General features: G+C 40.6%; 1 protein-coding gene across 4 annotated transcripts in view; it reads right to left on the reverse strand.

The window, feature by feature from the left end:
• LOC143213463 (nephrin) overlaps positions 1 to 12,797 on the reverse strand; it is a 561,898-nt gene that overhangs the window by 435,507 nt on the left and 113,594 nt on the right. The window lies entirely within an intron of this gene.

A 12,797-nucleotide genomic window follows, 5' to 3' on the forward strand; every position in this document is an offset into this window, starting at 1 on the left:
AGTTTCCCCGACGACGATTGTCTCGCGGAAGAATTGCTTCTCTCTCGCGATAGAATTGCGTTTTTACGAGTCCGGGGGAATGTCGGGAGAGCTCGACATGAATGCAGAATATTGAGTAGCGTGGAACTTCGGCGTCTTGAGTAAATAGCGCGCGTTGCGGGAGATAAGATAAACGAAAATCCTCGGGACAACGAAACTTGATATTACGGAAGCGTTCTGTGGCTCGTTGCACTGCGGAGAGATCTATTACTGACACTTTACTCGCTTCCGGCTCCTTATTAGTATTCCATTTATTGTTAAGAATGTTCCATCCACATTTTTACGGCTTCGTCAGTAGGCGAATCACATCAAAACTTATTTTCAGTAGCATTTGTAGATCGGCAATAAATAAAAATTGTACTAAATTCCGTCGAATTTTATATTCTAGCATTTCTCGAAATTTTTCAGAAGCTATTGTTCTTCTTTTGATACCGATGTAAATAATACGGATGTCCCTAAACAAACAACAACGAACTGCAACAAAGAGGACAGCGTGTAAACTGTTTCGTTTAGCGTTCAAACCAACACGAAATATTATTTTCTAGCTTGTTCCAGCCACGAGCGATTCACCCGCCATTGGTTCGCCGGGCGTCGCGCTAAATGGAACGAAACATCAATTGATTCCAGAAGCCCCCGACAACAGCGACAAACTAAAAAACAATTTCGCCGCAATAAATGAAAACCACGGAATTCTGCGATAATAGTGCTAACAAAAACACAAAAAATCAATTCTTCCTAACTGAAAAAGGAAAAAACCGAAACAGGAAGAAGAATAAATCGAGCACGTATTGCCCAGTATTTCCTGGCGGGCCAGAGTAAATCTGATCAAGGCAAATGGGGGGAAACTTAACAAATACGTCCCGTTCGAATTAAAGACCGAACGTTTCCGGGTTTCTGCAATTTCCCGGCTGCTATCGCAACAACGGGTGCAGAAAAAAACCAAGAGGAAGAGATAGAGGGGACGGGAGAAGAATAGAGAAAAAGAGAAAGAGAGAGAGAGAGAGATCAGGCAGAAAGAAGAGTAGAAGCTGCACGGAAGAGCTCTCTCCTAGACGGAATAACAATCTCGGCTGACAAAGAGGATTGCCAGGTTTAATATCCGTCCGCTTTCGTTTCCAATTAAAAGGCCGAAAGTCCGGCTGACGTAAATACACGGTTCCTGAGGGGAGAGGGTTCTGGAGGAGAGAAAGGGGCAGAGTGGAGGGAGGCAGGACGTTTTACTTTCGCCGAAGGCAGGGAACGAGCCACCTGCAATCGGATTAACGTCGTTAGACAATCCGTGAGACGTACTTGTTCTCCGGTTCGGCCGGTGATCCGACGTTCCAGTTGAATAACAGGCCATCCCACTGCTCTCTCTCTCTCTCGCGATTCCCTGAAGGACTGCGAATCGCTTCGTTCTCGCTAACGAGAGCGGGTTGCGAGCGGGTTGCGAGACCGTTGCTCCGAGTTTTTAATGAGCCTTTCGCTGATATCGCGCGCTCACTGCGTCAAAGTGACCGCTGCTAGTTAGGGGTCCACGGATTTACCAGGTGACCAAGCTTTTCAACGGATGCTGTATCCGATACTGGTGGCTTCAAACCGGATGTCAGCAGTTGAAAATTATAGTCAACCATTTTATAAATTTCTTTGGACTCGAAACACTGAATTATTATACATTGGTGGCTTTGCGTAGACGCAACTCAAAATGTACTTCTAAAAAAAGTATCTAAACAACGACAAATTATTTTACATGTCCAAATTAAAAATAAATAAAAAAATATTTTAAAAACCACGCTTATATTAAAATGCACTAAAAAGGAGAAAATAATTTTTTTAGACATTAGTGACTATAAATAAAAGCGTGGAGCGCTAAACAATATTGACGTGATCTTCGTGGGCGCTCCACGCTTTTATTGTAATGTCTAAAAAAATTATTTTCTCCCTTTTAGTGCATTTTAATATAAGCGTGGTAATAAAAAGTTTTTTAAAAATATTTTTTTATTTTCTACTTTTTAGTCTTTTTGAAATGGAACGCAAGATAAACAGTCAGCGGCAATATTAAATGGACACCCGTAAAAATCGCATAACTTTTTAAAAATTGGTCCAAAGGACTTGAATTTTCTTAAGATGTTAGACCGGCTAGTTCGCTCTAGAGAATAAGTAAACAAAAATTTATTACGATTGCAATTGGTAGGAATTATACAAAATTTTAAAAAATGATATTTTGTCTACTTTTTTATGTGGGCCTGTAACGATAATTTAAAAAATGCGTTTTATAGATTTCGGTAACTTATATACATATTGAAAATTTTATCGAAATCGGTCAACATTGGAATGAGCTACAAACGTTTAAAGATGATCACGTAAGGGCGAAATGCCCTGGCAAGGCTGAAAATCTGCGACTTTCACCCTTAAGCTCTCATCTTTAAACGTATGTAGCTCATTGCAATGTTGACCGATTTCGAAGAAATTTTCAGTATGCATATAAGTTACCGAAATCTATAAAACGCATTTTTTAAATTATCGTTACAGGCTCACATAAAAAAGTTGACAAAACATCATTTTTAAAATTTTGTATGATTCCTACCAAGTGCAATCTTAATAAATTTTTGTTTACTAGCGAACTAGTCGGTCTGACATCTTTAAAAAATTCAAGTCCTTTGGACCAACTTTTAGAAAGTTATGCGATTTTTAAAATGTTCACTTAATATTACCGCTGACTGTAGTAATACTGGTATGAAATAGTAAGATATATATAGAAACGCAAGATACGAAAATACGCGAAATAGAATGAGGGGATGACTCCGAGAGACGACGTCTCTTGATGAAGTCCGAAATTGTACGAAATAGAACTGAATCAACGGAACACCACACTGACTGAGCTCCTTCGGTGCGAAGTGGGCCAGTGGAGTGGGAATGAGTCAGAGTAAGTACGCGTAGTGGAGTAGGGAGCGCTGGCGCGCGGAGTGGGGATCGATGAACGCGATCACGTACTACCGAGCGTCGCGCGGCGAGGTGTAACGGTAAATATTAAAATTATTCTTTCTTCTAGACGCACAGTTTGTTTTTTAATATTGCATTGTCATCCAGTTCTGAGCTATGTTTAAAGTTTCAAGTCTCTACCTCATCGGGAAGTGGTTTAAAATTCGATTACAAGATTTGACGCATACAAAAACAACAACAACAACGACAACTCGGCAAGCTAATATAAGCGTGGTAAGAAAATGACCTAAGAAAGGATAGAAATGAGCGGTGAAACGTTCGAAGGAATTGAAACCCGTGGCGAAAATAACCGTCTGTGGCAGGAACGACGCCTCATTCATTGTAAATATCTTCTAAATTATTAGCCATTGGCGAGAAGGGGGCACCGGCTCGTACTCGGGTTGACGAGTACCACAATCTTTCAAAGGCTCATTAAAAAGTCAGCGTAACACTTGGGGAGCACTCCTCGTAAGACTCCGGGGCGGCTTAATTACGCGGCAATTTAACCTGAAAAACGCTCGGCAAACTGAACGGGGGGCGACGAGTGCCACGGTTTTTCATTTGACGACGAGCGGCGTCGCGACGCGACGAGCACGCAGCCGTCGTCGTTCCTCCTGTTAGCGATGGCGCCAACCATAACATACACCTATCGTCAATCAATTCGGTACACACGGTTCATTGGCTTCTAAACATTAATTTCTTAACGTAACATTTACCGAAGCACTCGTATCCCTCTCCAGACCTCCTAATTTCTCGTACGATCTTCGAGGAAAAATATTTGCCGCCGAAAGAATATTCTAAAATGTTTCATTTTTCTTCCAGTTATGATTTTATACAAAAATGAATGGAGTAATGTCAATACACGGACTATCCAATACAATTTTTCAGAAACGATTGGAGGCTGGTCGTATTTATTTGAGGTTCGTGAAAGTTTGTCAGGGGTGGTGCATTTCGTTGGAAAAATTGCAAGTCATTAATATGAAACATCGGTTAATATACGGATTATCCGATACAATTTTTCAGAAACGATTGAAGCTGTTCGTCTTCATTTCTCGAATTGAAACGAGTTCTTTGAGGTTTGTAAAAATTTGTTGAAGGTGGTACATCTGGTGCCATCGCTGGCAATTTCGTCCCTCCGTTCTCGATCCGCGTAATTAGAAGAAACGCGACCCATCCGATTAAGAAACCGTTCCCGTTGAATGGGGTGAAAGTTGTTTTAAGACGAGCTTCATTGAAATCTAGGTTACTCCTCGAGTGCTGGGTTCTATTGGTCCGAGAAAGGGGATTCAACGGAGCTATCATCTCCAACGAGTCGACTATACTGCCGTTGCCTGCGACGTCGACGTCGACGACAACGACAACGACGACGTCGACGACGACGACGACGACGACGACGACGTTGAATTTGAAGAGAATAAAAGCCCTCGGAGGCTTGGCAAATGCCCACGATCCCCTCGAGTACCGTAATTACCGATGTTGGCAATTAAAGAGCGCACTTTGCGTTTCGCGCCTCCGTCGTCAATTAAGTCTACCGTCGCCAATCATTGGGAACCGTTCGAACCGTCACGCGGCAAAACTGGCTTCTCACTGAGTGAGTTTTTCCCCTTGGATCGGTGGCTGCAAATCAGTAAATCAGTTTACTCACTGTCCTCTGCGTCTCGCTTAACACCTTTTGCACCAGAGGGTTTTGTAAAATATTAAAATATTAAAAATATTCGGAGAACTATTGGGTTGGCAAGAAAGTAATTTCGGTTTTCACTAATAGATGGCGTTATGTTTTGTTTGATTGACTTCTGTTAACGTTGCGTATGTTTTCTTTCTGATTCATAACATTTCATAACTGCATCTTTTAGGTTACTTTTGAAGCAAATTACACGTAATTTTGATTAAAATTGTTAGTTCCGTGTCAAGTTGAACATGGAGTGCAGAAACGAACATTATAGGCACATATTGCTTTTTTATTTCCGTAGAGGTAAAAAAGCTGCCGAGGCTCACAAAGATATATGTGAAGTTTATGGTGTGGATTGTTTAACAGAACGCACGTGCCAGAATTGGTTTAAAAAATTCCGTTCTGGAAATTTCTCACTTGAAGACGACCAACGTTCTGGTCGACCATCTGAAGTTGATGATGACCAAATGAAAGCCATTATTGAATCGGATCGTCATACAACTGTCCGAGAGATTGCAGACAGGTTAAATGTCTCGCATACAACTACAGAATATCGTTTAAAAATTCTCGGAATCGTTAAGAAGCTTGATATTTGGGTTCCACAAGAATTGAAAGAAATTCACTTAACGCAACGCATCAACACATGCGATATGTATCTCAAACGAAATGAAATCGACCCTTTTCTGAAGGGAATCATCACTGGTGATGAGAAATGGGTTGTTTACAATAACACAACTCGAAAACGATCATGGTCCAAGCGTCCAATCAGCCCAAACCACACCGAAAGCTGAATTGCACCAATCATCATGTTGTCAATTTGGTGGGATTACAAAGGTATTGTGTATTTTGAGCTGCTCCCAAGGAACCAAACCATCCATTCAGATGTTTATTGTCGACAACTAACAAAACTGGACATAGCAATCAAAGAAAAACGGTCAGAATTGGCAAATCGCAAAGGAATCGTGTTCCACCATGATAACGCTAGGCCACACACACATTTGGTAACACGTGATAAGTTATTGGAGCTTGATTGGAAAGTGATGTCACATCCACCATATAGCCCTGACATTGCACCATCAGATTATCATTTATTCCGAAGTTTACAAAACTCTTTGAATGGTAAAACATGCACTAATGATGATGATCTGAAATCGCACTTGGATCAGTTTTTCACCGAAAAGGATCAGAAGTTTTGTGAGCGCGAAATTATGAAGCTACCAGAAAGATGGCAAAAGATCATAGAACAAAATGGAAAATAATTTATTCATTAAAGTTTATTGTTTTCATTAAAAAAAATTGGATTTTATTTCACCTAAAAATACAGAAATTACTTCTAATTTAAGTGGTTCAAGATAACGAGGAATAACACTGTCCAAAACCAAAATTGTTTCCTCTATACTGTTGGGTGGATCTTATGGAGTTTTTCGCGCTGATTCCGAATCTGCCCTTAATTTTTCTCCTACACGCACAGTTTTTGAGACACATGATTTTGAAAAAAATGTATTTTATAAACATGTTTAAACAAGCATTAAAGACGAAGAAACACCACTTTTGCACCAATTATTTAGGATATTTTCCAATTTATCTCAAAACATAAGGGTCCAGCGGAAAATCGGACTAAACCACGCGAAACCACTTCTGGTTCGAAAAAAACGTCGATGTTCCAAACTTGAAAGGGTGGTTTCTCAAGTTAAAACTCTGCTCTTTCGCGTGGTATAGTTCGATTTTCCGCTGGACCCTTATCTTTTGAGAGAAATTGAAAAATATCCTCAAAAATTGGTGCAAAAGTGGTGTCTCTCCGTCTTTAATGCTTGTTTAAACATGTTTAAACAATCATAATGTATTAGTATTGAATATCACTGGATTCGGGAAAGTCTGCAGAATCTTTTGCTGTAAAGAACAATTCAATATCTTTTATAATAACATCGCAATATTTGTTTAAAGTTGAAAAATACGTTTCTTTTTCAATGTTATGTTTCTCAAAAACTGTGCGTGTAGGGGAAAAATTAAGGGCAGATTCGGAATCAGCGCAACAAAGTCTATAAGATCCACCCAACAGTATATCGGAAACATAAAAAAAGTCGAAATTTGTTGGACAGAGTAATTAGTGAATTTTAAATAGAATGTTTTAGATTTTTTCTGTGTTGTGCTTTTTCTTCAAGAAATGGATGTTGATTGGATTATGATCTTTAGGTCGATCGAGATATTCTGAAAGCGGCACGAAGCGGCCGTGATTTCGATCCGATTATCGAACGCCTTTGTAAATAAGTTGCCGGGTAACAAGGCTCTAGACCTACTTGGATATTCGCGGTGGGGAACTTCGAAAATTTGATCAGAGAGCTGTTTTAAATTCTATCAGAAGTTTAAGCCGCGCTGCGCCGGACTTGTTTCGCGGCTAACGACGCGCGATTCAATTAAAATAATTAGATCGACTTCGTTATTCGATGGCGCGCCCGCGATGCTTGATCGTCTTTCGGAATCTTCAGACACTGAATCAGCCCGTGTCCAAACTAAAACGACTTTACCAAACACAATCCTTCCTCGATCTAATAAACGACGTACATTGAAATACCAACTCTCTGAACAATGAAAATTCCAATTTATTCAGGTTATGAAAATGTACGTCCACTTCGTTTTCAATTTTCCAGTTCGCTTACAGTCAAATTCTTCAGGAGAAATTCTCTATCCCTTGTTCATGTCCCAGTTTTCAAAATTGTTCATAAAATGGCGCCCACAACCCTCTGCAGTTAGATCACCAATGGGGCGTCCTGTTCCCCAATTTTTCAAAGTAAATAATCGTTTTCATTTACCCAGCGTTCTTCTCTAATCGCATAAATCCAGCTCCCATCGGTGTACCAGCAAATGAGTAACCAACCGGCGATAAACAATCTTAAAAAACGACGCACAGGAAAATCGTGTTGCGAATTAGACAGAGTCGAGTGGTAGATCCCGTAGACCCCTGATGATTTATCCCCCGATTCCCAGGGCGGCTCGATCCAAACGACCGGTCATTATTTTGCACGCTACTTTGCACGTTTTCGCGCACCGGTATCGGAATCGGCCCCGCTAAATGGCGAACTCGCCCCGGGACAGGATATTAAGCGCGTCCCTGCAAATTCGCTGGATGTGGGCGGCATTACCTCTCTCTCTCTCCTCTCCTCTCCACCCGCCCTGGCCTCGGTGCCACAGTGTTTCGTTCTCTTTTTTCATCGAGCAAACCAGTCGGGACCGGGAACCGGTCGATCGATCCCAGCCACTCGAAATGGAATTCGAGAAACCGCCATTATTGAGTCCTTGTAACCCATTTGGCACTCTATTAAACTCTTCGCGGGCCGCGTTTTGTCTCGTAAATCAACCGGCTCGAGGATCCTCCGCGTTTTGCGCCGCGAATTGCCCGCGTACCAACGAAAAAACTTTTTCATCTCGATTTCCCCGTTTCATTTACGTCCCCAGAGAATATCATTTCAACCGGCTAATTGCAAATGTCCTGGCCTAACAGTCCACTTTGAATATTCGACTCGAAATGTTTTATTTGGAACCCTGAATTGGAATTTTTATTTGGTATATCTGAAACATTTTGTTTCACGAGTTCCCGTTGAAGTATTATTTTAGACATTCCACATTTGAACCCCACTAAGGGGCCTTGAATAATCTTGGAAGACAAAAGTCTTAAAAACATACAACAGACTATAGACTGAGAGACCAAAGGTGCCACCACGATTAAAATCGAGTCTCGAGAAGCAGACACCGCGATTCCGGTTATAAAGTAAGCGAAACACCGTCGGGAAAATCAATGCGGCCGCAAGCAGAGGCAGGAGGTGTCAATGACTCAACTTGGCGAACCTCTCGATTTATTAAGTCAAAAGCCATCTCATCTACTTAGATCAAAGTTTTCGTGGTTGCCGTCGCGTCGGAGCAGGGGGACAGAAAGTTGGGAGTTTCGCGCGAAACACTTCGCTCTATCGGCAGAGCCGTGGGTTCATCAATTCAAGTTATCGGGCCATCGCGGTGGAAGTAACCGCGCATAGTTTAAATAACCCCTCCGTTGGAAAAAGTTCGATCGAAGGTCCAACGGGCCGTGGACGAGGTACCCTCGATCGACAGTCCGTCCCCGGGAAAACCTTTAAGACTTTAAGCCTCGATTGGCCCCGCGAAACTTTCCCACGAAAACCCCAACAATACGGCCGGCCGATCGCAGGCACGGGTCCAGTTCATCAGCCCAGAAGAGTCGATTAATTCAATTAATTCAATCTGGTAATTGGTTCCCATCGATCCTGTCCCATCGACAGGGCCCTCTCCTTCGCCCCGTTCTATCTGTATATCGTACGTGCTCCCTTCTCGACGGCCTCTTATCTTCCGCGTCCACTTTGACCCGAGATACCGGCCTCCCTCTCTACATTTTCCTCCACGAAACCCCGGTATTCCGCCGATAGGATAAAACTGGTTGCACGGATATTTTTTTACTGGATGGAAAAATTCTGGTCGGTGCGTCAGAATTTTTTCAAAATTTTCAAAGAATTGTTTTATGGTACATGTACGAAATTGCGCAAACAAAATCCACAACGCAGTTACGAGCCACGTAATTTAATGTTAAAAAGATATATAAAAAAAAACTTTTTAAAAACCACGCTTATATTAAAATGCAGTAAAAAGGGGGAAATAATTTTTTTAGGCATTATACTGACTATAAATAAAAGCGTGGAGCGCTAAACTATATTGACGTAATCTTCAAGGACGCTCCACGCTTTTAGTTATAGTCACTAATGTCTAAAAAAATTATTTTCTCCTTTTTAGTGCATTTTAATATAAGCGTGGTTTTTAATCATTAAATGCATTGTGTTGCCGTTTGGCAACAATGCATTTTCTGGCTCCACATTCACTGCAGGAACGTTTGGATGCTTTGTACGCATTGTAGCCACAAGGCTACACACCGCTCAATGTATTTGTATACGGTACGCGCCATTCATGCGTCGTAGATTTTATAACCTCAAATGTGGCAACATATGATTATTTTTGTAATAAAAAATATTTTCACAAAGATGTGATTTTTTCCCTTATTTTTCCCTTTGATATACACTCTTTTTTAGTAATGTTTGATAAATAGAAACTGTAAACAAAATATCGTGCATTTAAGGGTTAAAAAGATCTTTTTTATACCGGGTATTTCACCTAATTTGACCACCTTAAATCTGTGGTTGTCAGGAAGAACGTCGCATGTCACATAATTTCACTTTCGAGATATTGCCGTTTAAGGTTTTGGTCACTACTGCTTTGCCATAGGATATCGGTCCAACTGCATTATGCTTTTAAGCCTTTCCAATTTATTTTCATGGCTTTTTTCTGACAAAGACGTAAATCCTTTACTATAAATTTCAATTAATGCATAAAGTGAAATTTTTTGAAATTGTGACATGTGGCGTTTTTCATTGCAACCACAGAAATATCTTTATTGTTTTTAAAGATACGTCAAATGTCTGAAGGACAAAGTTGAATGGTAAATGGGGCACATATGATACCAAAAAAATTTTCGTTTTTATGTAATTTTTTTCAAAGATTTGAAGGTCACCTTCATTTTTTTAAATGGAATGAGGTATTTTTTAATACATCAATCGATGCAGCTGGACATTCGTTAGAAAAAAGTACTAACCCATGTATGTCGAAAAGTTAGGAATTCAGGAGATATTTCAATTTAAATAACTCTAAAACACCATTACTGTTGTAAGACGTTAGTGAGACTATTTTAAAAAATGTAGGTGACCTTCATATCTCCAAAAAAATTACATAAAAAACAAAAATTTTTTTGGTATCGTATGAGCCCCATTTTACCATTCAATTTTGTCCTTCAGACATGTGACGTTTCTTTAAATACAACAAAGATATTTATGGTGGTCAAGTTAGGTGAAATACCCGGTATATTTTTGTATTTTCGACTTTTTTAGTCTTTTTTAAATGGAACGCAAAATTTAGTAATACTGGTATGGAATAGTAAGATATAGAAACGCAAGATATATATATATATATATATATATATATATATATATATATATACATATATAGAATGAGGGGGTGACTCCGAGGGATGACTCCGAGAGACGACGTCTCTTAATGAAGTCCGAAATTGTACGAAATGAAACTGGATGAACGAAACAACACACTGACTGAGCTCCTTCGGTGCGAAATGGGTCAGTGGAGTGGAGATCAGTCGGAGTGGGAACGCGTAGTGGAGTAGGGAGCGCTGGCGCGCGGAGTGGGGATCGCTGAACGTGATGATGACGTGGTGACGGTTAATATTAGAATTTTTTTTTCTCCTGATCGCACAGTTTATTTTTAAATTTGTTTTTTAATAATGCATTGTCATCCAGTTCTGAGCTATGTTTAAAATTTCAAGCCTCTAGCTCATCGGGAAGTGGTTTAAAATTCGATTACAAGATTTGACGCATACAACAACAACAATGACAACTCGGCAAGCTAATATAAGCGTGCTAATAATAAAGGGAACAGATGGTTCATTCGTACTAATCACAAGGGTCGAATGATCCAAAAATACAAATTCTACGCAATGTTTTACACCATCCGACCACCCCTCGTTTTTTCCAATCTGTCGCGTTCGAAGCTCGTTAAATTTGCAGCGGGCAAATATTTGAGAAGCGATTTACGGGATATTATTTTGTAATGCGTTCTGTAAACGTGCAGGGGACAAAAGCGGTAATTTTCAACTCGGATATTCCACACTCGTTAAACATGGAAACAATTTCCCGGCCTCGTCCGTTCTCCGTTCAAGATGAAAAGATTTCTCTATTCTCGACAACATTGTGGCGATAAATTAAACAGATCGATGGGACGCGACGGTAGAAGGAGGTTAGCCCCACGTGTTTCCAAAGGGAAGCGAAACGTGAAATGAAACGCGACTGACAGCTTCATGGTTTTTCTATGGCGCTACGCCGGAAGTCCATCCATTTCCTGGACAAAAGCCGTACTTGCGACCACCGAGAGATGTTGATATAATTAACTGCTCGCAACATCGAGTTCTTCTGTACCCAACAACTCCGCGCGCGTCCCGGCGATTAATTATTCGCGAACATTTGTTTCCGAGGGGAAAAAATGATTGGGTATGTGGAATCGGGAAATTGAGAGCTTTCGATTTAACGTTTGATGGTTCGGAAACGAAAGCACAATGAACTCCCTTCGATTGCTCTTCAGATACTGAAACGCGGCTTCATCGGATTAAAAAATGATTTCCGATGTACTGCTAATTAATTGAACTTGTTCGAGAAATATTAATCGTTTGAAAAGTAAGGTGCTCTTTTTGTTTGCGTATTTTTACGTAATTGCGATTGCTTGGAGGGTTTCGGGAATGCAGATCATTAAAAGTATTGTAAATTGTTTACATGGAAGGCGCAATAATTAACTTTTATCGTAGTACGGACGGAAGAATAGCATTCTCTATGGTACACGTCGTTATTATTGCTTCCTTGATGGTTTCTCTTAATTAGCAATTAGCCGGGGAAGAACTGTTTGGACGTAAAACACGGAAAAAATGAGACTGTTATTCTTTTAATTATTACTGGAAAATCTTGACCGAATATGCTACATTCGATGTTTTTCTAGGAAGCTGCAGGCTCCAATGTTGCGAGAAAAACGATATCGTTCCTTGAAATGTAATTCCGTCTCCGTTCAGAATATTTTTAATTAAGACAAACGTTTATGATGCTTTAAAACTGGAGGCATAAAAACAGAAATATTTTCGTTTCGACGAATGTATCGGTTGTCGCGAGTTAATCGAAAAGAACAAAATTCTGCAGCCGATAAATTCCGGGCGTTGCAGTTTAGGAGGGAGATTTAGCAGACTGTCCGCGCAAAATTCAACAGGATAATGTCGCGTCGGGTACACCTGCTCGTGCAGTTAAATTAGTGTTCCCGGTAAGGAATCTGGTCGTTGTAAAACGGAACAAAATGGTGGAGAGAGAGAGAGAGAGAGAGAGAGAGAGAGAGAGAGAGAGAGAGAGAGAGAGAGAGAGAGAGAGTGAGAGCTAGGCAGAGGGACGACGACGCGACGGGTGAAATCACGGGGCGCGAGCTCGGTGTATCGGCGAATATTTGCGAAAGAGTCGTGTTCCGCGGGCCGTAA

The sequence above is a fragment of the Lasioglossum baleicum genome, chromosome 11 (assembly GCF_051020765.1).
Source record: "Lasioglossum baleicum chromosome 11, iyLasBale1, whole genome shotgun sequence".
NCBI classification, from domain to species: Eukaryota; Metazoa; Arthropoda; class Insecta; order Hymenoptera; family Halictidae; genus Lasioglossum; species Lasioglossum baleicum.